The sequence below is a fragment of the Ochotona princeps genome, chromosome 3, assembly GCF_030435755.1.
Source record: "Ochotona princeps isolate mOchPri1 chromosome 3, mOchPri1.hap1, whole genome shotgun sequence".
NCBI classification, from domain to species: Eukaryota; Metazoa; Chordata; class Mammalia; order Lagomorpha; family Ochotonidae; genus Ochotona; species Ochotona princeps.
Window position 1 is genome coordinate 118,099,242 of NC_080834.1, and position 27,808 is coordinate 118,127,049.

The following is a 27,808-nucleotide window of genomic DNA, read 5'->3' on the forward strand; positions in this document are numbered from 1 at the left end:
TTTTCACGATGCTGAGACCTAGTTGGGACAATCCCTACTAAATCATGCTATGTCTGTTCCCCAGCATTGCTATTCACATGTATTAGTGGATGCTGAGGTCTAGCTAACCTGGAACTATCCCCAGTCCTAGCTGTTGCAAGTACCAGTGGAGGAGTCCAGTAGTGTCCCCAAAAAAACCCTACCAGGCCCACCATTAGCCCTGGTTCTTGCATATGTCAGTAGGTACTGTGTCCCAGCATTACCCAGCCCACCCTGAGTCCTAGCTCTCATATGTGTATGTGAGTGTTTTAGGATAGTGTGCTCCAGACTGCCTGCAACACATCTCTCATGTGTCCCAACAGGTGCCTTGGCCTACCTGAGGTGTCCCCAAATCCACTACCAGGTCTGTCGCTAGCCCTGATACTTACTAGATGGTGCTGATGGTGCTGTGCCATAACTTGGCCTGGCCTGCTTTCAGTCCCTGCTTTCACAAGTGGGTGCTTCAACTGACCTTGTTTCAGCTTCAGGCTCTCATGCATGCAGGCAGGTGAGTTGACTTGACAAAGGAAGGCTCCCTGTACTTCCCCATTCGATCTACTTCTTACTTTTCATGTTTACTTGTGAGTATAATGACCCAGTCCATTTAGCCCCCTTATATCATCTTATACTTGGCAAATGGGCTAACAGGTATACCCATTCTGGCCTGTGTCCAGTTCTCTAGACTCAGGCAAAGTATGCTCAGCACACCATTTGTACAGTGCCCTGGAAGTGGAGGTAAGACAGCCCTGGACAGTATGTGCCCACAGTGGCATGGAAAATGCCTTGCCCCCCCCATCCTCACGAATCTAAAAAATAAAAAATAAAATAAAGAATGGGCTGAAATATTGGTATAGTTAACAGAGTTGGCGTTAGGTAGGCCTAGAATTCCAGCCAGTTATTGGCTGCTTTTCTCCCAGCAGTGAAACACTTGTCTAGATAAAAAACAAATTAGGTTATAGCTAGAAAATATGGTTTACTTTTATGATAACCTGATTATGAACCTGTCCTGTGGACAAGCTCAGCCCCTTCTTTGACAAGTTTCGATCAAATATGCCATAACTCAATCATCAGTACAATTAGAGAATACCTACCGACACTTGGATAAAGACTCAAAATGAAGATGATGTAAAGCACAGAGATACTAAAGCTGCATGAAGAAAACAGGAATAATACAGGAGACTGGACAAACATTAAAGGGGATGTTTCCTGAGAGTAGGCCAACTTAAAAACCTGTGAAACACAGCATGGCTCATTAAACTAAAATTGGAGGAGTCACCATTGTGGCAAAGCACTTTGTGCCACTGCCTGCACTGCTGGGATCCCATAGAAACGCTCGCTCTTGTTCCAGTTGCTCCATTTCCAATCCAGCTTTCTGTAATGGCCTAGGGGAGCAGTGAAGATGACTCAAGTGTTTCAGCCCCTGAAACCCATGATACAGTTCCAGATGTACCTTCACCTGACCTGCAAGTTTTAGTCATCTGCAGAGTAAACCAGTGAACAAATAATCTCCCCGTCTCTCTTTTTGCGGTTCTGACTTTCAAATAACAAACCCAATCTAAGAAAAACGGAATCTGGAAATCTGCCTTGCATCATATTGTAGAAGAAATTTCCTAAAATCTATCAAGTGGAGAGATAAAAGCTAAGAGATTTCCCCACATGTTGACCATTTCAAAAACAGAGAGACTTCATGGAAAAAATAAAAGAAATTGAGATAAATGCATGAGACCCAATATCTAAGAGAATTTACAGAAATAGAAAAACGCATGAGGATGAGATATTGGTAGACTTAAAATGGAAAAGTACTTAACAAAAAAACAAAAAAATTGACAGAAGAAGTTTGACCCTTCCTCAGAACAGCGAGCAGAGAAAGTCGAGGTCCATGGCTAAATCCCCAAAGAGGATCAGGACTCAGTTTAAAGTGCACCTAGAGTTTGTTATTTATTAAGATGATCAGTCCTGTATGGTGATCTCACTTGCCACATCTAAAGCAACTTTACAGGAATACCACTTGACTTACATGCATTGATTATTTAATGCTGCATACAAAATGATACCAAAGTCAGCACTTTCAAACAAGAACCACTGATTACTTCACACAGGGTGAGACACATCAGAAGTCTTGGATTCAGGTGCTGGCTGTAGCTCGTGGTCTTTTAGGGGATCAGATGTGTGTCCTGCACTGTAAGAAGCAGAAATTCTTGGTAATCTGATTCCAGACTCCTTCCTGAGGCTCTTAACTTCATGTCATGAACAGGCTCACTCTTCAACAGGGCTGCTCCTATGATTGGTCAGCTGTCATTCCCCAGGAAATGTGAAGAAGGAGCAATAGAGGTAGAGAAGCAGCAAGAAAGGGAGGAAGGAGGAAAGGAGAGAGCAAGAGGAGAGGAACAGAGTGTGCAAGAAATATCTGAATCTTCTGAGACCTACTACTGTTTGGGAGGACAATGCACAAGAGTACAAACACCAGGAGTAAGAGGATATTGGATGCCATTTGGATGCTACCAGTGTCAATATTCTTCATACAAGGAATGATATAATTCATTTGCACACAGTGTATTATATAAAGACACACTTTTCAAGGTTTATTTATCTGAAAGGCAGATAAATTGAACAGATGTAGTGAGAGACATAGAGATTCAATTGGATCGTCTGTCCCGCAGCTCACTACCCAAATAGTTGCAGTAGCAGTGCTGCGCCAGGCTGAATGCAGCCAGGATGTGAAAACGCACTTGGATCTCCCTTATGGCAGGAATCCAAGCACTTAAGCCACTTCCCTTTGCTTTTCCCAGGCACATTAGTAAGAAACGGAATTGCACATGGGGCAGCCAGGATCTGAAGTGATGCTGTCATTGGCTAATGGTGTTGCAGGCAGTGGCTTACTTCTGTGTTCCAAAAACCATGGAATCAAGCAAGTGTGTAAATATTAAATACAAATGATAAGTATGTGTCCTCTTATGAGTGAATGAACAACTGAATGATGAAATATTTTAGTTGGAAATAGTAATTGTAGCTGATTCACGCTTAAGCACTTTACCTTTTAATTGTCCATGCTAAGGTCTACAATAAACTGCTCATTGACTTATTTTAGACCCTAATGTTCATGAAATAACTACAGCTTGTCATTCTCTCACCAAAGACACCAGAAACATTGGCCATTTCTTTGATCTCTTTCTATAATCCTGATGCTGAGCCTGTCTTTCGGATGCCTCATCCGTTCCCATGACTTCAGTGGAGTCTACGTGCTCTGGAACCTCAGATCTAGATGCTTGCATTGTATGACTCTAGGTAGATTTCGGGGAACTGACTCATTATCTGTGAGGAAGCTGTACATATCCATCTGGTGTGTATCCTTTAGCTAACCCACTGAAAGCCAACAGGCTGCACATTCACCTCCACCGGTAGCCCATAATACCATCTTCTCAGCTGAATCTTTATCTCCTTGAATTTTATTTATTTATTTATTTATTTATTTATTTATTTATTTATTTATTTATTTATTTAATTTTGCTTTCTCAGGAAAGGACTTTACATCCACCCAAATGTCCCAAGTCAGAAACCATCACTATTTATTAAGCAGTTATGTATAATTATAAGCTGCCTAACTTTATAAAGCAAAGATGTTTCTTTTGGCTCCTAATTCTGAAAGATCATGGCTCAAGGTGGAAAAGGCAGCACTGATTCAGCTTCTGGTGATGGCATTCTACCTGGTGGAGTCCCAGCATCATGTGGAAAAGGTCAAGGAACCTAATGTCTGTGTCTCTTTATAAAGCCACTGGGATGTGAGTCCACCTTAATGACCCAATTCAATTAAAGCTCTTCCCAAAAGCCTCACCACTAAACTTAGTTGGATTCAGGTTTTATCTACTCAGTGCCATTTACTTATCACATTGGAGTTTAAGCTTCTATGTGAATTCTGGGATCAAATATTTAAACCGCAATACCCATCCCTTCCAGGTTTCACCAGCCCAGGGTGTGTCAGTTGACAGCTGTTCCCCCATTAAGTATTGTTTTGCATTGTCTTACTGTACGTTACTTCGTCCAGTCTCTTCGATTCAATTGATCGATTCAATTGTTTGTTTGTTCTAGCCGCCCTAATTTTGGAATTAGATTATTACAACAGTCTTAACCTCTAAGACTGGTTCCTTAACATCCACTTTCTATTCTGACTAGGGTTATAGTTAAATTCAAACGTAGTGCTGTCATTCATCTTTCAATAGTTCCTCATGGCCGTCAGGCTCAACTCCACTCACTCCTCACTTCCATGCTCTCACTTTCCTGTGAAGTTTCAAACTGTTCTGTGAATGCCCCACCATGCCTTCCACTATATGAAAGTGGATACTGAACACACCAGTCTTCCTTTGCCCTCAGGGAGGTTCTGTGCGTGTTTCATTCCCTTTGCTGGACTCCTACTGTTCTTTACTGGCATTCTTCCCTTGGAACAAAATTATTATTTAATGTCATGTCTTCTGGCTTGCATTTCTGATTCTCTCAAAAACGTTCATTCTTTGGACTCATAATTCCTATGGCACTCAGTTATGCAAATGATCACAGTCACTATTCACTTGTATGCACCCTATGGGCCCAATTCCAGAACTCAGGACAAGTGACCTTGAACCATGAGTGGAGGAAGAGGGAAGTTCCATGTGCATTTCTAGTGAATTCTCCATTCTGGTACTCAACTTTTCTTACAGAAATTTCTTAATGCTTCATTCAACATTATTGCATGTTTGTTGATTCCAAGCCAGAGCTCCTTCTTACAGGCAATGTGCAGTACATCCTATTTAGAAGACTTCACGGCCCTATCTTCACAGTGCTTTAAAGCATCTCCAAGAATGGAGGTGGGCAAGTGCTAAAGATGATAACAGCTTTACTGTAGCACATGAAGCTGCATGAACGAGCACCCTTCAAGAAGTTGTAGACAATAGTAAAAGCTGCATTTCTCACTCTCTTTTTCTAATTTTTTTTAAAGATTTATTTATTTTTATTGGAAAGTGGGATATACAGAAAGGAGAGACAGAGAGGAAGATCTTCCGTCTGATGATTCACTCCCCAAGTGAGTGCAACAGCCGGTGCTGCACCTATCTGAAGCCGGGAACCTGGAAGCTCTTCCAGGTCTCCCATGCAGGTACAGGGTCCCAAATCTTTGGGCTGTCCTCGACTGCTTTCCCAGGCCACAAGCAGGGAGCTGGATGGAAAGTGGGGCTGCCGGGACCAGAACCGGCGCTCATATGGGATCCTGGCGTGTTCAAGGCGAGGACTTCAGTCGCTAGGCCACGCCTCTGGATCCCTTTTTCTAATTTTTTATGTTCCTTTTACTTCTCTAGTTATACTAAAGGCTGAGAAAAAACATACCTACAGAAAGTCATTTTAAAGTGAATAAAGTCGTACTTTTTAAAAATAGAGGGAAAGAAAAGGAAATGAGACCAAATCATCAAATCCTTGATGATAGATTTGCAGGCTCTCAGGCATTTATGTGGCCTTCCTTGGGTAGGAGCTCTGAAAAGACACATGAGATTACAGATGAAATGTTTGGAGTTCATTCAAGAGAAAGAAGCTCACAGAATTCCCCTTGGAAGGTTCTAATTCAAAACGTGGGTGTACTATAGGACAGACCATTGAAATCCCTCTGGCTTTTTCATAAATTGACAATGAAAGATTAAGATCATGTGAGGTGGAAGATAAATTAGAGCACAAGTGAAGACATTGGAGGAATGGATGCCAGTTGCATAACTGAAATAAGTTTTGATAAAGTAAAAATCCCCTCTAATCTCTCCCCAGTTTTAAATAACAGTCCGTCTTTGTGCTGGTAGTTTAATTTTGGTGGCCACCGATGTCTTAGAAATAAACTTAATAGATTTTCAGATATAGTTCTGTGCTGAAAGCCAAAGAGTCTGCCATGTGAAGGGTGGGGAAAGGTAATGAATCAAATATGAAGATAAAACTAATAGAAATGGGTGATACATATGGGGGAAACATATTTCTCAGAACAGACCAGCTTTTTTCTCATGCCTGTAGGTGTGTTGTATCAAGCATGTCTTCTTACTAAATGTCTCTTTTGTGACAATATTTACTTACGTCACCTTGCACCATGGTTGGCATGGCTCCAAAGTGTTTACTATGTGACTGTGGGAAACACGGGCTGAAAATGATATCAGAAAATTGTACATCCCTGCATTCCTTCCTCCTTCCTTCTTTCCCTCCCTCCCTTGCTTGCTTGAATCCTCTGTTCCTTCCTCCCTCACTACCTTCTCCATCACTCTTTTTTCTTTCTTTTCTCTCTCTTTCTTTTTCACTCCATCCCTTCCTCTCTCTCTTTTTTCATCTAATTTCCTTCTCTGAGACCATGCTTTCAAGAAATCATTTCTCAGCTGCCCAAGCTCAGCTTCTTTCACCTGCCTCCTTGTTTGTATCTCATCAAATCATAAATGAGCGTATAAATAAATGGACGGTACTGGTGTATGTTTAAAATGACCGAGTCAGTAACCATCTTCCATGTCATCTACATTGGTGAAATCAGATGCTGTTGAGGATGGACTATGGAAGGAGAATTGGCAGATGTTCTTAGAAATTTTATTTTCACACATTCAATGTGACTGAGTGAAAGAGACTGTGCTACAGGGAAGTATCACTCCATTCTTTTTGGTCTGGTAAGTCTTACTTTCCCACAAATTTAGCAGCTTGAACCATTGTACAGATCTTACCTTGAAATTTTCAAGGCTAAGGAATTTTTCTGGGTCCCTAGTTCTGGGACTCACAGCCTGCAACTGAGCTGTCAACTGGGCTGAAGTCTCTTCAGAGTCCTGGTAACTGAAAGCTGTTTTCAAGCCCAGTGGGCCCATTGACAGAACTTCAGCCCTTCTGTTCCCATAATCAAAGCATGTGTTTTCTTGCTGACTGCTGTGAGCTTCAGTTCCCATTCGCTTGAACCCAGCATGGAGAATTACCCATGCCAGTCTCCTCAGGCACTTGAGATTTACTTCTTTATGCCAGTGAGGGAATGACAATGTGTGTATGTGTGTGTGTGTGTGTAGCCATGCTACCCACTGCCTTCATGACATTACATAACCAAATCATAGGCATGACACTCATCTTTATCATATTTCCACTTGTCAAACACAAGTCACAGCTTTGACATTTGACTCTCTTTTTCTCTTTACCCCCTTCCTCCCTCCCTCTATAATCAGTTTCTTCTTTTTTTCCTTCCAAATCTAGGTGACACTTTTATCTACACCCAGGAGTGGGATTTTAGACTAAGGCCATTTTAACATCTTCCCAATGTATCAGTAAAGCTTCTTACTCATTAAAATTTGACATCCGGTATATATTGACTTTAGACAAAGAAATATGAGACTTATATGAAAATAAGAGTGATAAATCTCATAGTCATTATGTTGACATATTCCAGGTCTAACAAAGGCAAACTCTTTATAAAATGGATTGTAAAGCATACACTGTTGTGTTATGTGATTAGAAATCAACACTGGTTGAAAGAGCTGGCGTGGATTGGCTCATGCCTTGCTGGGTGGGACACAAAGATTAGTTACTCCTCACCATGATGTTGAGGATTTTCCTGCACACCCTCGCCAAAAAAAAAAAAAAAAAAAAAACGTGTTCTGCACCTTAAATGTCAACAAATATCTTGTTAGAGTTACAAGCCAGTCTAGATTATCCTAAAATCTGCCAAGATCAGCAAAATTATACTTCAACACAACAAATGGCTAAATACGAAAATGAAATAGACACAAGACAGCTGAATGGTACCTTATAGCCATTTTAAGGTATATAGCAGCTGGTCCTGAATATAAACTAAAATTGAAATGTCAATGAGCTAATGATAGGTTGTGGTTAAGAACTTGCTTTTTTTTTTTTTTTTTAACATACTGGTTACTCAAAACCATGTCAATTCCATAATATTGCAAATTGCTGTTGATGTTATACTGGGACTCTTAATTGACTGGGATGATATTCTACCAGCTCTAACTTCGGACCAGAAATGGTCTCCCCAAGAAACTGTTCAACCCATCTGGACAATAAGTAGCTGGACTTTATGCTTGGTATATGTTTGCAAGGAAAGAATCTTGATTGAATTTGAACTGTAATGCTGCATCAAGGTGGAGGAATCCACCAGGGGGGAGGGGAGGTGGAGGGGTGGGGGGATTCCCAGAGCCTATGAAACTGTCACATAATGCAAAATAATTAATAAAAAAAAAGAAATCAACACTGGTTGACCTGTGGTGTAGTAATGATAAGTCCTGTGAGGTTTCTGGGATGCTGGCATGTTGAGAGCATGTGCAGAGCTTAGTAGTTACAGGTACCTTTCCAAACAGGTTTAGTTATGTGATAATTTGAAACAAAGTATATGACATATGATAGATATCGCAACACCACTGGGTGCACTTTGGTTATAAACTTAATTTTTCTGCAACTCCATGTTCTACTCTGTACCTTGTGGTTGACTGGATATTTAGGGCAATTCTAACAGAACGGAAGTAGAAATGTATAAAACCTTAAAGGGTTATCAAGTTCAATGAATGATTTTGCAGTACCCAGAGTTTGCATTGTCCTAGGGACAATGCTTGCTATGGGAGAACAATGGTCAGTCCATACACAGCAGTGAATCAAAATGAGAGAGAGAGAGAGAGAGAGAGAGAGAAAGAGAGAGAGAGAGAGAGAGAGAGAGGAGAGAGAATGAGAGAGAGCGAGCATGTAGTTCCTTAGAGAATAAATATAACCAAGCATGTACTTCCACAGCAGTAAAATATCTGAATACCAAGAGGTGCTAATTGTGAGTTTACCCACACAGTGAGCATGGTGTGGGGGCTCTTCGTGGCTGCTTGTTGAGTGAAAGAGCACAGCTCTGGGGCAGGCTCAGAGGCAACCTCTCCTCGAGGGATGGTGCTTGAGAGGCTGCCGGAGCAGCAGATCCAGCACTAAATGAATATAATACTGAAACCGTTGATTTTGAGAGGTTTTGGTGAAAGTATTGTGCCTTAATATGGTCAACTTATCCAATTTTGTCACATATAAAGCAGTGGATATGTTTAACTTCTTATTATTCATGAGGATCCCAGTTTATTTTCCCAAAATATTTTGAAAATAGTAATAGTGTTTGCTTCTGATGTAACGTATTTCCTATGTCTTTTAAAATCTTCAACAAATATATTCTTGCATTCAAAAATACATATATGAATTTTATGTATTATACCTGTTATATGTGAGTTTTTGTATGTACCTATATGCCTATGTGTCTGTTATGTATCAGTATATCCCACATCTTTATGCATCTTAATATCTCACTTAACCTGGCTATCTTTTTGGAAGGACCCACTCAATTAACAAAGGCAAAGCTGTAAAAGGCCAACACAGAAGTTTCAAAGTTAACTAGGAAATATTTCCTTATTCTGTGGATAGAACATCGCAGGGTGAAAGCAGATCTCCAAGGAAGGAAAGGAGGGCATCATCACAGCTCTTTCTCCCTTCTCTGGAACACTTCCTGATCAGAGTGTCAATTACCTGAGGAGGATGTGGGGCACTGTAATTGAGGGCCTAGAGATGACTGAAGAGCAAGAGTGTCCTCTGGTGTCTGAAGGTGAGGCAGAGGCAATACTCACACTGCAGAAGACTTACTTCGGTATTATCAGCACTGACTTTCTTAGAAGGCACACATGATGGTCAGTCCAGGCAGGGCATCTGAGATCTTCTGCACTTTGATCCATAGGCATGGCTCATCTGAGTACCTTATATACAACGCACCCATAGCTGTTATTAAAATCCCCAAAGCAACCATAGCTGAATAAACAATGATGGCTTAGAAATCTTTCTGAAACTCTTTTGTCTCCTAAATACAAGTACGTTTAGGGATTAAACATCTGAGTGAATTTAGGTTGGATTTGTATTTTTGTATATTCTAATTTCATATAATCAAAACAATCTATATGTTGATATAATCAGTATGCAAACATCGAGTGCTGTTTTAGATACTAAGTCATTTGGAATTTACAACATTACCCAGAGATCAATGACTAAATTAAATATTCTTAAAAAAATTTTTTTTCCAATTATTGGAAAGGCAGAAGGGAAGAAAAATCTTCCTTTCCCTGGTCGAGTTCCTAAATTCTCTGCTGCAGCTGGGGCTGGACAAGGCTGAAGTCAACAGCCAGGAACACCATCCAGGTGTCAGGAACCCAGATACGTGAGCCATCTTCTATAGCTTCCCCAGGTGCATTAGCAGGGGGCTGGATGGAAGGTGAAGCAGCTGGGACTCAAACTAGCATTCCAGTATAAGTTGTGAGTGTCTTATGTTTAATCCACTATATTCTATCAACAATTAAGCCTTTGCCTTATTCTGCACATTCCCTGGTTAGTCATGGAGTAGCTCTTTTAAGATACAAGCATAATATTTTCTAATCAACGTGGGCCATATTAACATTCAGAGATCTTGAGGGAGGAGATTCTGAACTGGGAGGGGACATATTAGGAAGATCTAGAAGGTTGCACTGTAGGGGCTTGGAGAGAAAAGGGGATAGGATGAGCTGGTGAGTGCAACTTCCTGACCCAACCCCAAGCCTAACCGCTTCATCCAATGATTAGGCAGCTTTTTCCCCTTACTCCCTGTATCCCTGCATGGTTCTTTGAATTCTGTGGTCCTGTGCTCTCAGACCAACAGCACTGGCCATTTTTCCAGGAATCATTAAAGGGCAAAGCCTGATGTTTAGCCTCCAGCCTGTCTTCCACACATACTGTACGGAAACTCGCAGACATGGCCCAGCTTTCTGAGTGTTTGCTGCTTTCTGGGGGGTTGTGATTTTGGTGTGAAAACCATATCACAGCTAGAGAAGGAGCATGCGCCATACATGTGAGAAGAGAAAGAAAACTCAAAAGCTTATTTTTGCACATTTTTAAAAAATCCATGCGTAGTTTTTCTCCCTCTATGTATTTTCCCATATTCACTACCTTTTCAAATACTTTCAGATGCAGCTTTGATAAAATATTTGCACCAAAATAGAACTCGTTTGCTATTGTTTGGTTTTTTGTTTGTTTTGTACACATGAGACAGCAAGAAAAAGATAGAGACAGGGAGAAATCTCATTAGCTGACTGAATTTTTAAATTTTAGCAGCAGTTGGGATTAAGCAAAAATCCAGGAACCAAATCAAGGTCTCCTCTGTGGGTAGCAGGTACCCAACTCTTTGAAACATCAGTACTGCCTCCTGTTGTCCGTGCTGATAGGAATCTGGAGTTAGGAGCCAGAGCCTCAAATGGAACCCAGAAAGTCCATGCTGGTGACTTAAGCTAAAGGCCAATCCACAAACAGCATTTTCTTAAAAACTTCATTTTCCATTGACACTTTCAAAATTCTATCCTAATCCCAATTTCCTTAAGATGATCTTCCGTGGACAGGCACTCATACATCCCATCACAAGCCCCTCCCTGAAAGTACTGATCTGGCAGTTCTGCAATGAGACACCCACAATTTGATGGTTAATGAACACTTATGAGAATTCTTTCTAAAAATGCACTTATCTATTTGAAAGATAAAGTTACAGAGAGAAAACTGAAGGTCTAAGACAGCATATTTTCCATCTGCTTATTTACTCTTTCAAATGAACACAATAGCCAACCTTGGGCAGGGATGAAGCCAGGAGCTGGAACCTCCTGTCTCGTGAGTAACAGAAGCTCAGGTATGTGGGCCATCCTTTTCTGCTACGTTCCCAGGGACTTTAGCAAGGAGCCGGATCAGGAGTGGAACAGCTGGGACTCAAAACAACACCTGGAGGGGATGCTGCTATGAAAGGAAGCAGTGTAACCTTCTCAAAAAGTGACACAGGTCCCTGTGAGGATCCTTAATGTTGGGAAAATGTGGCTCAATTGAAGAAACTTCCTTGTTTTGTGTCTGGGTACTCCATGGACAGTCACCTAGGACTGACACCTTGCAATATGGATTTGTTGACCTTCCTGTATCTGTGACCAGGTGGAATTGGTGAATACTCATGAGTGTTGTCCTCCCAGCAGCCAAGGCAAAATCCTCCAGTGTTGTGTTAAGAACATTGAAGCCTTCCAGATTATACTTCTTGTCATCCAGGATATTCCGTAGGCGTATTCGTCTCCCATCATGTCTGTTGAGATGTAAGCCATGCAGATAGACAAGAACAAGTCAGTCCTCTATGCTGGGCCTCTCACAGGCTGAGCAGTACCTGAGGACAGATACAGGAAGGCAGGAAAGTCATTGCCTGCTCACATACATTCTTAGTTGATTTGAAAATAAAATCTATGCTAATAGGAATGGGGAGTTAGGAGCCAGGGCCTCAAATGGAACCCAGGGACTCCGGTTATTGCTGACTTAAGCAACAGGTCAATCCACAAACTCCATTTTTTAAAAATTATCTTCCATGATGCTTTCACTGAAGTAAAATATCACTACTTCAGTATGTATATTGTGTACCTTGTCTTCCCTCATCATTGCCATTGCCAACCACATGCAATGCATCCTTTCTGAAGTGTCTCTGTGCCAGACCAGGAACACCAAGGCTTATTTCATGCTGTAGGATAAAGTGCTACATAAGGTCACTGAGTTCTCCGGTCCACGTTCCATAGTCTGTCTTTTCTTTCTTTATTGACACCTGAAAGTATGACAGCGGATAGCTGTTTCAGGCCGTGAGACAGGGTCTCTTTCACCTAATGCTATATTTATCCCTGGCCTGGGTAAGCTCCAGCCAGTGATTCGTGCAGATCTCCCTCCTTGGACTAAATGGTGGAATGTCACCGTGTAGGTCACAAGTGGCAAGAGAAGCAGTTTGGGATGCATCTGAAGCCACCCCTGACACAACCGTGAAAGAGCAATTTAATCTCTTTCGGGCCATGCCATAAAGTTTCATGCTAATGCCTAACTACTACCTACATCTGAAAGACTTTTTTTTTTTTTTCTTTTTTTGAAGTGGAACAGGAAAAATATATAAGTTCTGAAAATCACATTGTAGGTTTACAAATGCAAGTTTTGGGCATGGCATGGTTACCTAGCAACTAAAATTCTCACTTTGCATGCTCCAGGATCCCATATGGGTGCCGTTTCTAATCCCGGTGGCCCCAGTTCCAATCCAGCTCCCTGCTTGTGGCCTGGGAAAGCAGTTGAGGATGGTGCAAACCCTTTGGACCCTGTGACCACATAGGAGACCTGGAAGATGATCTGGGCTCCTGGCTTTGTATCTGCACAGTTCTGGCTCTTGTGGTCACTTGAGAAGTGAATCATCTGGTGGGAGATCTTCCTCTTTGTTTCTATTTCTCTCTGTATATCTGATTTTTCAATAAAAATAAAATAAATCTTAAAAATTGCAAGCTACTCTTTCCTATGGTCAGAATATTTGAATTTGCTTGAGTAAAAGCTGCTCTACAAGTACAGTGTGAACATTTACCTAAAGGATGTTTACCAAAGATTTTGTATGTCTCTTGAACACTGATTGAGAGATGAAAGATGCTTATAAGGGACCCATTTACTCAGCACCTGCTCCCTCATAGGTTTCACGTGCAATCCGAGGTGGCAGATATTGTTAGCAGCAAGCATCACCCGAAATCACAAAACGAATGAAGGGGAAGATCTAATACCAGATACCCCAATGTCTTGACTGTGGCTTTGCCTGCTAGAGCTAATATGCGGATTTTTTTTAACATTATGAGCCCCTGCTACAACACCACACTCACCTATTTCCAAATGACATTGCCCTTAAAAATGAACTTTGAGAAAGGGACTCTTGCTTCTTCTCATTAACTGTATTTACTATGAAAAATGAACTTATTGATCACATAGCCTCAGAGAGAAAGGGATAATTAAGATGCAGACTTCCTAGGCAGCTGCTAAACCCATAGAGATGTTGGTCATGTGTAAATATCTAGACTATAAAGGGGAGGCATTACAAAAGAAGGCCTCTATCAGCATTCAGGTGCTATTTCTGGTTGAACAACAATGGAAACAAGACTTTATAGTGAGATGGGTAAGTAACAGGACAGTAACGTCTTCTAAAAGATTTGTTGTTATTGAAAGGTCGGATTTACACAGAGGGAAGGAGAGACAGAAAGATCTTCCATCTACTAGTTCATTCCCCAAGTGACCACAACAGCTGGAGCTGAGCTGATCTAAAACCAGGAGTCAGCAGACTCTTCCAGATAAATGCAGGATCCCAAGGCTTTGGGCCATCCTCCACTGCATTTTAAGACCACTTGCAGGGAACTGGATGGGAAGTGGGGCAGTTGGGACATGAACTGGTGCCTATATGGGACCCTGATACTTTCAAGGCAACGATTTAGCCACTGAACAACTGTGCTGGGCCCTGGTGACCTCTTCTAAATCATGTCAAGGAAACCTGGGCAAAGCAACACCACAGCCTATTGTGTCACTCACACACCTTATACAAGCTTTCTCAATATCACATTAAAAACATATCTAATGAATATTTACAGAAGAGAGTTTAGAAACAAGTAAATGTATGCTAGCAGAAGTAATAAGTTACCTTTAATCACATCCCCAGGACAGATGCTGCAAGGTTTTATAATCTAGATTCAGAAGCAAGCTAGCTAGTTATTTACGAGCAGAGTTTTGGGCTAGGACCATAGTTCTGGTATAAACTTATTTTTGATTCTGATTAGGTCATCAATTGCTCTGTCCTTCTATAAATAGCAATAACATCTACTCTCAAGCTTCACTGTAAAATTTAAATGAAATAGCAAAAATAAAACACAGTACCTAACATACAGTTCATAATTAATGGTGACTTTGTCTATCTTTGAATATTCAAGTTCAAATATAATTACACTGCACACATTGCTTTCAAAAACTTTGAATTAATACTATGTTGTATATATCTTTTTTGCAATACCATATATTTACAGATAAATTATACCAAATTGTTCTCAATTTACATACTTTCCTTATTGTTGGACTCTTTTTTCCCTGTTTCTTTCAGTGTTTGTATTTTTTTATATTTTGCTATTGTTTTATTGCTGTGATCAATTATTAAAGGTTCAATGATTGGCTTCCATAACTTCTGACTAGGGAAATTGCGAGATCCAAATGCATATGTATTCCCTTAGGGCTTTAGAGATATGCTGAAAAATTTCCAGAACTCATGCAATGCATGGCAAGGCACCCGTGGCCAAAATAGTAGAATGTATATGCTTGTTTTGGGGTGATCATCTTCTGGGTGCTCAGGGTGCAACATCCATATTCATGTCAGAAAGTGTGGCATGCTGTTAATCAGATGCAAGTTGTATAACCTAACCCTACTGTGGATTTTAGTACTGTCCTGTCCCATGTAAAGTGCCTGGCATCAGACTTCTTAGCAATTACTATTTTCAAGTCACTGTTCCACTCTGAGCAAGGCTAGAGCATTTCATTGTTCTTTTCAAAATCTTTATGAAATTCTGTACAGTAGACATTGGATTTGAATATGATTATTTAACCAGCGAGCAGGGACTTACATAGAAGAGGAAGGCTGTCTGAGCCTTGCTTCTGATTTAACCAACACAGTGACATGTAAGAGCATTCTCATCTCAGATAATCTCTGCATCATCAAAGGAGGGCACTAATTCTTTGCAAACATGATAGAAAGTCCATCAGAGAAGACATGAGCTGGAACCAAGGTTGATAAAGTTAAGGTACAAACTAAACCTTTATTTTGATCCATGGTAAAATCAAGTATTTCAAGGTAAGATGTGTAGAAGGGAACAATTTGAGACCTTGAGAATGAGATGATCTTTTCCAGGAGATAACTATAGGAAACTAGATAGCCAAATGAAGATTTCAGAAATCTAAGAACTTAGAACTTCCATGCTATATTCTGTAGTGTTTGACTCATTAGCAAACTGCACTGTAAAGCCCCACGCAAATACAGCTGTATGTGGCTAATACTACTAGTCAAGGGCTGCTAGGCCATGCCACATATTGAAATCATGATGCCATATGTAATTAAAGTGGATTAACCATGGAACTCTTCCTGTCATGGAAAACTCTGTTTGCTTGTTCAGATCAAACATGTTATGTCTATTTCGTGGGCTGCTGATGGAGTGGAGAACCAGGAGTGTGGTTTCAGTCCTTGCTTTGATTCTTCATTCTTTGCAAGAGGGTTTATTCATTAACATCTCTCGGTCTGCTTCCTGTCTGTCGCCACGTAAGCAGCTCAGTGTGAGCATGGGCTGTGGTCTCCCAGGATGCAAACGGATCACATTGAGCTGTGACCATGACAGTTTTCTACAAATGAATTCTCCCTCATCCAGGGTGAATAGGGCCTCAATTGCTTTGAAATTGTTATGATATCTCAAATCTGTGTTGATGTATAAATATACGCTTACCAGGAAGGCAATCATCTCCCCTGAGGAGCTATTAATTGTGCACATGCCTAGAGTTTGTGATCCAGCTTTCCCAGGGAGCGCCAATATCTTTTCAAATATGAATTAAAAACAATAATTAAACCTTTTGATTTCTATGAGACAGTATCTAAGGGTTTAAGTTTGTGTTTCTTAGCATTCAAGCAGTGATTTATGCTGTTACATCACAAGGGTAAGGCTGAGCTTCTGCCAACTTCGTCTGCAAGAGGGGATAACGGAATGCTCAGAGTATGGGTTTAACCCAGACGTGTGTGGGGCTGACCTTGGAACTGGGGCAGCAAAAAACAAAGAGGTCCTAAAACTGACTCCTACAAAGAAAAACATACTTTTCAACTCATTGGTGATTTTGGAATTTTTTTAAGAGTTATTTTTATTGGAAAAATAGATATACATAGAGGAGAACAGAGAGGAAGATATTTTGTCCGTTGATTCACTTCCCAAGTAGCCATAAAGGCTGGAATTGAACCAGTCTGAAGCCAGGAGCCAGGAGCCTCTTCCGGATCTCCCACGCAGGTGCAGTGTCCCAAGGCTCTGAGCTGTCCTCTCCTGCTTTCCCAGGCCACAAGCAGGGAGTTGGTTGGGAAGTAGGGCTGCCGGGACATGAACCAGCACCGATAAGGGATGTTGGTGTATGCAAGGCGAAGACTTCAGCCACTAGGCTACCGTGTTGGGCCCAGACTTTGGGAATTTAAATCAATCAAAAAGATGGGAGGAAAGGGAATTTGTTTAAAACAGGTACTGCAGTTAATCAGTTCAGAGTTCATTAAGTAGCTTTGAATAGCCAAATGACTAACCCCAACTTGAGCCAAATGATTAGCCCTCAACTTCACCTTGGTAGGTTCTGTCCAGGTTTGTCCTGATAAAATATGCTCACATCATAAGGCCTTGTTGTTGTGACAGTTTGCTCTATTTTCATTTCCTCCCTCACTGAATGAAAGGGAAATGGATGCATTCAGGCCGTTTCTAGCTTGAACACTGAATTCCACTGCAACTGAATTTGTATCTAGCACATTTAAAGTTAATGCCATACTTGTGCTCAGAAAACAGTATATAAAGAAGAGCCACATCTCCCTTTCTGTGTTCTGTGCAAGCGTTCTGCTACAGAAGTTCCATTTCACTTGACAAAAACTTGAACTTGAGATGAATTTGAGATGAACTTGAGTCATTCAGAATGCTTCTATGCATGTTGGTGCCTAACTCACAAATTGCACACATTCAATTGTACACATTTGGTAATGTGACTAGCTCTCCAGGTGATCATTTCAATGTTCAGCACTGAACTTGCTATTTCTAATTCCCTGTGGTGCAAATGTGGCTCTTAAAGGTGGTGCTGCCTTAAGGGTTCATTACAGAGTCATTTGAACAATAACAAAAATAATTACACAAAAGATGGAGACCAAGCCAGCCAGTAATGCTGTTGTCACCGCCATTGTCCTCTTTATCCTGACTCCTGAGCATGTAGCTCAGGTAATAATACATCCTACTACTCAAGATCCTAATTGTAGTACTAGTTAGCACTTATGAATGCCATGCACCACATAACCTGGAGACCCTGATAGAACGTCAGCCTCACAATTTTAGGGAGATTATGATGTTTGTATGCATTTGCATACAAAGGAAGGGGCACAATGGGAAATCAAGTGCTTTGCCTGAGGTCTCACCGGATTATCAGGGAAGATATTGGAACAGGATCTAGTCAAATGGGCTCTGAATCACCACCCTGCCTATTCCTCAGTAAACATGTAGATGAAGACACAAGCTCAAGGTTTAAAATAGGACAATGCATTAGACAGCTTTTCATGACTATAATAAGACAATTGATACTGATTACTTTGGAAGATCCAGTTGGGTTCACAATTCTGACAATGCAGTCTGAGATCAGGTGACTCTGATCTCAACAATAAGGAGAGCCAGTGTGGAAAGAGAAGGAGAGTCATGCGACAATGTTTATGTCAATAGAACTAGGCCATCTGAAATAAAGACCAGTTCTAACCCATTCACTTCCCGAAGGCCCCAACCTCAGACACTATGACTGGATTAAGCTGTTATCTTCTTAGTATAATTGAAATAAGAATTTGAGTATGAAAGCCATTTTTTTGGAAGTTCTTATGTTTTATGTGAAATTCAGAGTTACAGAAAAAGGAGAAACAGAGAGGCAGAGGCCCCTCAAATGGCCACAACAAATAATGCTCAACCTGGCAGAAGCCAGGAGCTTCATCTGATTCTCCCACGTGGTTAACAGGAAGCCAAAAACATGGGCCATTCTCCTGTGCTCTTCTCAGGCCACTAACAGGGAACTGGATCAGCAGTGGCTCTGCCAGGACACAAATCACCACCAATATTGGATGTGGGTATCCCAGGTGTTGGTATAACCAGCTATGCACAATACTGGGTTTAAGGACCAAGCCTTTAGCACATGAGCCTTATGAGAGAGGTATCAACATCTGAACTAATACCCAAACCTCACCAGCCACTGTATCAGGGAACTGTCATTGAAAGCAATTTTGGAGTCCTAGGAAGCAACAAGGAATTTTTTCTCTTGCATCATATCCAACATCTCAGTTGCAGAACTGGGAATAACTTTTCTATAGGAAACAGTTCCAACTGACTATAACAGATTCTTATTACATAAAGCACACCGTTAACAGATCACAATTTTAGGCTCCACACACTTCCCGTTCTGAGTTCTTACATCTCCATTATGAGTCTGCTATCTCTCCAAAATTCCAATCTCCCATTTCTTACTTTAACAAATAGTATTCTACAGAAGACTTAGTGGCTCAAGCATCTTTTCATCTTATAAAATCTTCCTTTCCCCCCTTTTTTATTGTCTTGGTGCTATCAATTTCCTCTTTTCTTCATTAGATAGAAATGCATTTACTAGCTCATGCCAGCTAATTTAGATCAGTCCAAAGTAAAGAGATGAATCAAATAGACAGAATCTCTTCTCTCCTGGGTCTTGCTTTTCATTAGAGGAGTTGAATATGTATTAATTATCTGCAGTGGTAGAAATGCAATGAGGAATTGTGAGATAATGCAGAGCACTGAGAGGTAACATTCAGTGTAGGGCAGTGGCAATAAAGAGGTCTACTGGGCAGGAGAGTCATTGGTGCTGAGAGCTGAGGATGGGCTGGGTTGAGCAAGCTGGGGTAGGCTGATTGCAGTAAAAGTCAAGGCTATTGCAAAAGTGTTCTCAGCATGGTGGAGGACACATGGAGTAATTAGGTCTGCCATGTGGGTGCAAAGTCCCAAGGCTTTTGGTCATCCTATACTAGTTTCCCAGGATACAAGCAGGAATCTAGATACAAAGTGAAGCAGCTGGGACACAAACCAACTTTCATATAGGATCCTGGCACTTGCAAGGCAAGGATTTAGTCACTGAGTCATTGTACCAGGCACCGGGGACATATTTTCTACTTACTGGTTTACTTCCCAAATGCTCGCAGCCCCTAGGACTGGGTTTGGTCCAAGCCCAGAGCCCTGGAGCTCCATCTGAGTACCCCATATGGATGACAGGGACCCAAGCCCTTGCACAATCATCTTCTTGTATCTCAGATGCATTAGCAGAGCTGAATCAGAAGCACAAAAGCAGGGACTCGAGTCACCACCACAATCTGATATGGGCACCCAAGTGGTTGCTTCACCGGCTGTGGTACAAAATCTGTCTTCACACATTTTGGTTTTTCTAATAGTCACTTGAATGATAGTGTGATGATGTCTTACTGTGGCTTATACCTGTGTTACTCTGATGAAATGTTCCAAAAGTGAATAATTATATCACTAGTTGCAGTTTTGATTACTAATAGAAACAAAAGTTTGTGGGTTGTTTTTCTCCATCTCTTCACTCCCTTTAGAAAAGACAAGAGTTCAGAAAAAAATGGATATCTGAGAAAAAGAAAAGAAAAGTTGGTTTGAATTTGAGAAGACACAGGAAACAAAAAATGTGAAGTCGGCAGTTGTGCATTTAAGGTGGTTTACAAGCAGGAGGCATGATTTTTTCCTTCTGTCACGTAAAACTTGTTGGAGTATAATAAGCAATGATACTTCTACTGAGCAAATAGCTACATTCAGTGAGGCACACATGAGTCAGGAGACCTGAGCCTGCATGACAAAATTGTCCTATAATGAAGCAGGTAATGCGAACAGACAGAATATGAGAGGAATGTGAAGAATTTGGTGAGGTTAATTCTTACTCTAAGAATTGGGAGATATTGGGCATCAGATAAACCAGGAAGACAGACATTGGAATCCTTACAAATGTGTTTACAAAGGAGCTATGGTAATCCGGTAATCTTACATATCGATTCCTTGGTACACTAGTCAACTGTCACTGATGGTTTCAAAACTAGCTCTGCAGATACACTGAGGAGGTTGTATGAAAGGAATCACCATGTGAATGACGTGAAAGCTAAAATATGGATGATGAGGAGTCTTCTGACACAGGTCTGTGAGAGCAGCTTCCCAGATAGAGAGAACAATAGATGCAGTGAGTCTGTGGCCAGATTGAGAGGTTTACCTTAGGGGAGCCCAAAGGAGATTATCCATAGTTGGAGCTCAAAGGATGAGGTAAAGTGTGGAATGTAACTACTTCAGAAAACTTAAGTGTAGTTCTTACAGGTTCTTATACTCTCTGTCAAAGGATCTGGCTGTAACTCTGAGTGCGTGGGAGGAATGTTAAAACAGTTTACTCAGTGACATCTGACTTATCACCTAAATACTTGGATTCTCTGTTGTCTCTAGAATCAATGGGAGTGAGAAAGGATACCATAACACTGGAAATGGAGAGATAAGTGCAGACTGTACTGTAATGATCTGGCAGGGGTGGTGATATGTTGCGTTATGGTGTGACTGTGGAGCTGGAAAATGGTGGAAAGGCAGAATTTATTTGGGGGGGGGGCACAAGGCAGTAGATGACATGAACGTGGAGCATTTGTGTAGGATTCCTAATGTTGGGGGTGGGGAATGGCTAGCTCCCAACAGCCTAATGTAAATAGTGGAAAGTAGTGCCATTAAATGAGGTGGAGAAGATCAGAGGAGGTTCTGGTTGGTGAGGATAATCTAGTTAGTGCGAAATAACTGGTGTATAAAAACCTGTCTGAATCTGGGATCAAAGCAGACTGATGAAGAGCAGGAAGTGTTTAACCTGTGTGGGAAATTCTTCTTTCAAAGTGAAATGATTACACAGGATATTGATCACGTGAGACAGGGGTGCAACCCACAGTGGGGAGACAGTTCCTGCAGTGTGCTTCCTTTCAGTATTCTGACAAGATATAATGTATCAAATCATTTCCTTTGCATTTGGAATGTGTGATGTTGTACCTGAGATAACCTTAAGATAGTTTTTTAAGCTGATATTTTCACACATGTTCTTAGTTTCTTTTTAAATGTATAATGTGTTTTCATTTCATTTGAAAGCAATGACAAAGAGAAAGAAAGACTGAGAGAAGAACAATACGAAAATATACTCCATCTGCTGGTTCACTCTCTGGCAGCTATGAATCAGGAGCCAAGTCTGGATCTCCCATACTGGTGGCAGAAATCCAAGAGGTTGAGCCATAACCTGCTACCTGACAGGATGTGCATTAGCAAGAAGCTGGACACTCAAGCAAAGCCAGGATTTGAATAGAACCATCTGGTGCAAGATGCAGTGAGCATAAGTGGAGTCTTGCACACTGTTGTCAAAAGTGCCCCCTCACATGTGTTTCAAGTTCCTTATAGGATCACTGTTTGCATAAATTCAAATTTCTTAGCACTCAGGTATGGGTCTTTCTACTCCGGTCTCTTTTCTTGTCACTCTTTTATGTGTCTTCTACTTTGGTCTCTTTGTTTACCATTCTTTTCTTACTATCATTACTCCTGGCTGGTGCACAATGAACTTTCCATGTCTTTTTGCGTTGTGTAATGGTCAAACCTGAGCAAGTAGTACATACACTGCTGTAAAATTCCAACATTTTTATGAATGCAATTTAATCCTTCTCTTCTAGCTGTTGTTACACACACAGCACACAATTGTTAACTGTGTTCAGTGTACTGTTCAATAGGGTATCGGGACATATCCCTTCAATTAGATTACACAAGCCAATGCAGATTTTCTGCTTTTCTTTCTGCCAGTTCTGTATGGTCTCTGGTCACCTCTGTTCTATTTTCAGATTATGTTGAGATCAACTTTTTCAGGTTTCACACATACATGAGGTAACACAGTAGGCTTCTACCTACACTTGATACATTTTCTTTCACCATGTATCCTCCAGCTCCATCTAGATTGTAAAAGCAATAGCATTGTATCTCTTTCTGTGTCTTAATGATATCACATTGTATTTATATACTATATTTTTTTCCTCTGATGGATGGTTAAGCTGTTTGTGCATCTTGGAGATTCTGAATAATGGCGAAGAGAGCATGAATGTGTCAGTGTCTCAACAAATTTACTGATATTACTTCATTCCGTATACCTAGCACTGGTATAATTCTATTTTGCTTTTGTTTTTTCAGAAATGAGCATACAGCTTTCCAAGTTTGTGTTATCAATATAAGATCCCACCAACAATGTCTAAGAATCCCCTTTTCTCATACCCTTGGCAAACAACTGCCACATTTCTCATTTTGTGAATAACCATCCTAACTGCCTAACTGGAACATGATTCTTGATGATTAGTGATGTTGAGTGTTTTTATATATCTCTCTGCATTCATGTGTTTTTGTGTAAGAAATATCTATTCAGATCCTAAGCCTGATTTTCAAGTTATGTATTTGGAAAGCAGAGAGATTCTGAGGAGATCTCCTCTTGGTTAGTTCAGTCCTCAGATGTTTACCACAGCTGGAGCTGGGTAGGAGCTAGCATCAATAGCCAGAAAGGCAATATAGATCTATCCCAGGAGTGGTAAGAATTCCATTACTTGAGTCTTCAGCACTATCTCCCAGGGTCCACAGTAACAGGAAAATGGAATCTGTCTCCAGAGGTAGCCCTTGCTCCCAGGCACTCCGATGAGAATCACAGGCATGCTAACACCTGCCGTTAACTTCTAGGCCAAATATCTGCTCACACATTTTCCGAGTTGGACTAGATTTTTTCCACTTGCATTGTGCGAACGCCCTATATTTTCTGATATTAACAAATTGTCAAATTGTAGCTTAAAACTATCTTTTTCCATTTATCAGTCCACCTCTTTGCTGTGCAGTCCTTTTGATTTAATGTAATTCCTTGGTAAATGTTAATTTCTGTTTCTTGCGCTTTTGTTGTCATGTCTAAAAAAATGGTTCTGCAGTCCTGTTCAGTACCCTGACAAGTTCCTGTCTCACTTCTTTGTAGTGATTTGGTGATTTGGCACCTTGTGTTTTAGATTTTCAATCTACTTTGAGTCTATTTTCTTCAGGAATCCAGCTACATTCTTCTGTGTAGAGATTCAATTTTCAATGTCATTTGTCAAAAAAAAAAAAAAAGAAAAAAATTGCCTTTTCCTAATATGTGTTCTTGAATCTTTGGCATAATTTTATAGTGCAGGAAAGCATTATAGGATAGCGGCTTTGGAGTTCTTTGTAGGGAGAATTGACAGGTGAAAGATTTCTTTCTCCCTCTCTCTCATAAAAATATGGGTGTATATCTAGCTATTCTATTCAGTTCCATTGGTGTGTGGTTCTCTTAAATGCTGAAGCAATACACTTTTAGCTCTGTAGTATGTTTTGAGGTGAGGCAAAGTATTGTCTTCAGTTTGGCTCTTTCTTTTCTCAGAATCACTTTGACTATTTGGGGTTTCTGTGGCTCTAAATTTCTGTAAGTTTTAATACAGGGAGATTGCTTGAGTGAATGTCCATAGATGTCCTTTTCTGTTGTTAAGATCAATGTGTCTTATTTGTAAGTCAGAGAGAGAGATAGAGAGAGAGAGACAGAGAGACAGAGAGACAGAGAGCAGAAAAAATCATCTGCTGGTTCATTTCATGAATGATCACAAAAGTTGGCACTGGGGCTCAGCATGATAGCATAGTGGCTAATATCCTTGCCTTGCATGTGCTAGGATCCCATATGGCCTCTGGTTCTAATCCCAGCAGCTCTGCCTCCCATACAGCTTCCTGTTTGTGGCCTGGGAAAGCAGTCTAAGATAGCCCAAAGCCTTGGGACCGTGCACCTGCATGGGAGACCCAGAAGAGGCTCCTGGCTTCGGATTGGCTCAGGTTCAGCCATTGAATCCTCTTAGGGAGTGAATCAACAAATGGAATATCTTCCTCTCTGTCTCTCCTCCTCTATGTATAGCTGACTTTCCAATAACTTTTTAAAAAGTCATGAAAAAGAACACTGAGTCACTAACTGGAACTGGGAATCAGATGCACTCACCCCCTCACTCTGAAGTGGGATGCAGTGTCTTAATCACTACATGAAACCCTGATCTGCAATTTCAGGATTTGACTTTAAAAGTGCATTTAATATCAAAGCACCTAAAAATGGTAGGCACATCACAAGAGGTATGATGATGTTTTTGTTTCTTTCAGCTAAATTGTACGCTTCTTAAAGATCATTGTAGCTACTTGTTCTCTAGAGTATTGCACAGAGAAAGCATTGAAATGATGTCAATTCAAAATTTTGGTGATGCGGAGATAACAGTCTCCAGAATGGTGACTTTATTCAACAGGTATCTTCTGGAGACTTCAGATAGCAGACCCTGATTTAGTCTCTGCAAACAAAAAAGATAAATAAGTAACATTTCTTCTGAGGAAAGCTTAAATTCGGGAGGAGGGAGACAAAGGGGACTGGCATTAACAGCAAGTCCAATAGGTACGCAGACACTTCTCAGCTTAGTATAAATTTATGTCCCGCATCACAAATGCATTTAATACAGTTGCTTATCAAACACCTGGTTCAGTGACATGGCACAACGCAGAGTGGGTTCCTGCCCAGGTGTAACTGGAGACCTGGCTCTCGTGAATTTACTGCGTGTTCATCATACCATGTACTAGCAATCCCAGAATGTGCTGGGCAGACTTGTATGGGGTTTGGGCAAGTAAATAGATGAGGTAATGTGCTATGTGTAAGGTGAAAGTTGATAACACGCATAACCTACAGGAGCAAGCCCTTGGAGAAGTCCAGGATGGCTTCCTGGAAGACATGACCTTGCAGCAATTTCTGAAGGATGGTGGGGAGCAAAGTTAAGGAGAAAGACTATTGTGGAGGAGCATGCTACCCAAAAATGTCACTGAAGCTGCTGTGTTCACTGGGAAAACTCAGCTCTTGTTTGGATTTGGCTAGCTTGTGGTTCTAAATCTGACAGTGTCACTTTACTGACAAAGAGTTTCAGATGAAGGTTGAGAGATAAGTAGGACTCAGTCACAATGGCATGTGTATTAAAACCAAGGAGAAAACAGGACAAAAAGCAACAGGTGCTTTCCTCAGAATGAGAAGACGACTATTTTCATGTTTTGATACTTTCTTTAAAATGTAGATTGTTCCAAGTTTAAAGTGCTGTCCCTTGTACTTCTTTTTTTTTTTAATTAATTACATTGCATTATGTGACGCAGTTTCATAGGTACTGGGATTTCCCCCACCCCTCCCCAAACTCTCCCACCCCATGGTGGATTCTTCCACCTTGCTGCATTGCCACAGTTCAAGTTCAGTTGAGAATCTTTTATTGCAAGCATATACCAAGCATAGAGTCCAGTATCTTATTGTCCAGATAAGTTCAACGGCTTCTTGGGGAGACCATCTCTGGTCTGAAGATAGAGCCAGCAGAGTATCATCCCAATCAATTAAAACCCCCAATATAACATCAGGAACAATTTATAACGTTATGGAATTAGTTGACATAGTATTGAGTAACCAATATGTTAAAAAAAAATGCAAGTTCTTAACCACATCCTGTGACTTCTTCATTGACATTTCAATTTTAGTTAATATACAACCGGGTTATATACACCTTAAAATGGCTATAGATTACTATTCAGCTGTCTCATGTCTATTTTCATTGTAGTATTTAGCTTTTTATAGCGTTGAAGCATAATTTTGCTGAACCTGGCTTTTTTTTTTTTTTTCGGGAAGTCTAGACTGGCTTATAACTCTAACAAGACATGTGTCAACAGTTTAGGTGCAGAACAGTTTTAAGGAGGGGTGTACAGAGAAATCTTCAATGCCTTAGTGAGGAGTAACTAATCTTTGTGTCCCACCTAGTAAGGTATAAGTGAATCCACGCTGACCGTTTCCTGTCTGATTCTAAGCTATCCTTGTTGTTCTCTATCTATTCTAGATTTTTTGTTTATTTGTTTATTTGGTTATTTGTTTGTTTTGAGCGGTTTCCCGAGTGATCCTGATGGTCATTGCCAGAGAGGTTGTGGACCCAAAGTTGGAAACAAGCGAGGACCAGAGAGAGCTCCCCTCCCTAGTCCCAAAGGAAGTTTACTGTTCTCCTGTTTCTGCGGACTGCTCAGGGATCATGGCTGTTGTTCTGATGCTCTTGGATCCTGCAAGGGAGGATTTGGACTTCTTCCATCCCATGTGGTAGAGTCAAGCGGGAGTGGATGACCTTCTTGGCCTCCGAAGGCACTCCAGTTCCCTGTGGTTTCCTTCGTAGTTGGGATGTAGTCCTTGGTGCTCATACTGATAGTCTTTGGTGAGGATCCGTGGGTCTTCAGGGTTGGGATACAAGCCTCTCCTGTCCCCCTGCTCCACTCTGGGATCCCCCCCCTGCTCTTTGCATATGACCTCCTGTTAAGAGGTTGTCAGGATTGCTCTTGATTCCCCCTGTATGTCTTTGTAGTTTAACTATTGTCTAATTCTGATTCGAGTCTGTTGTCTATGAGTTACCAGTTATTATCCTGATAGGCTGTATTTCACATTTACCTCACACATACCTTGTACTTCTTGTGCTCTAAAAATACTGATGCAAATTTTACCCAAATACATGATTTTAAAAGCAGCTAAATTTAACTTGTGTTTTTCAACATGATTTCTAGATTTTGTATCTGTTTGGGAAAACAAGTCATTCGATTAAAATACATATATTCTAGAAGCATATGGAAAACAAGGCTTATCAGAGGCTCAACAGTTTCATTCAATCATGATTTTTTTTTTAATTTCTAAAACAGGGAGATATAGACTGGCAAAGAGAGACATGGAGAGTTTCCATCAGCTGGTTTATTCCTCAAGTGCAAGTAACAGCTGAAGCTGGGCCAAGGCTGAAGCCAGGAACTGTGAACTCAGTCCAGATCGCCGATGCAGGTGGCAGAAACCAAAGTACCTGAGTGTCCATTTTCTGCCTCCATGGGTAGACAGCTGCAGTCAGGAGCCAGAGCCAATCACTGAACCCAGCAACTCAGATGAGGGATGTGGATCTCTGAGCTGTAGGGCTTAACCTCTGCTCCCTGGTTGTATTTGTAATTTCCATATGAGAACATCTTATCTCTCTCCATGGGACACACAAACTATTACAGACCAT

At 40.9% G+C, this 27,808-nt stretch overlaps 1 protein-coding gene across 1 annotated transcript in view; it reads left to right on the forward strand.

Moving 5' to 3' along the window:
* Positions 1–27,808, forward strand: part of LOC131479844 (contactin-associated protein-like 5) — a 556,228-nt gene that overhangs the window by 507,564 nt on the left and 20,856 nt on the right. The gene's annotated exons all lie outside the window — the stretch shown is intronic.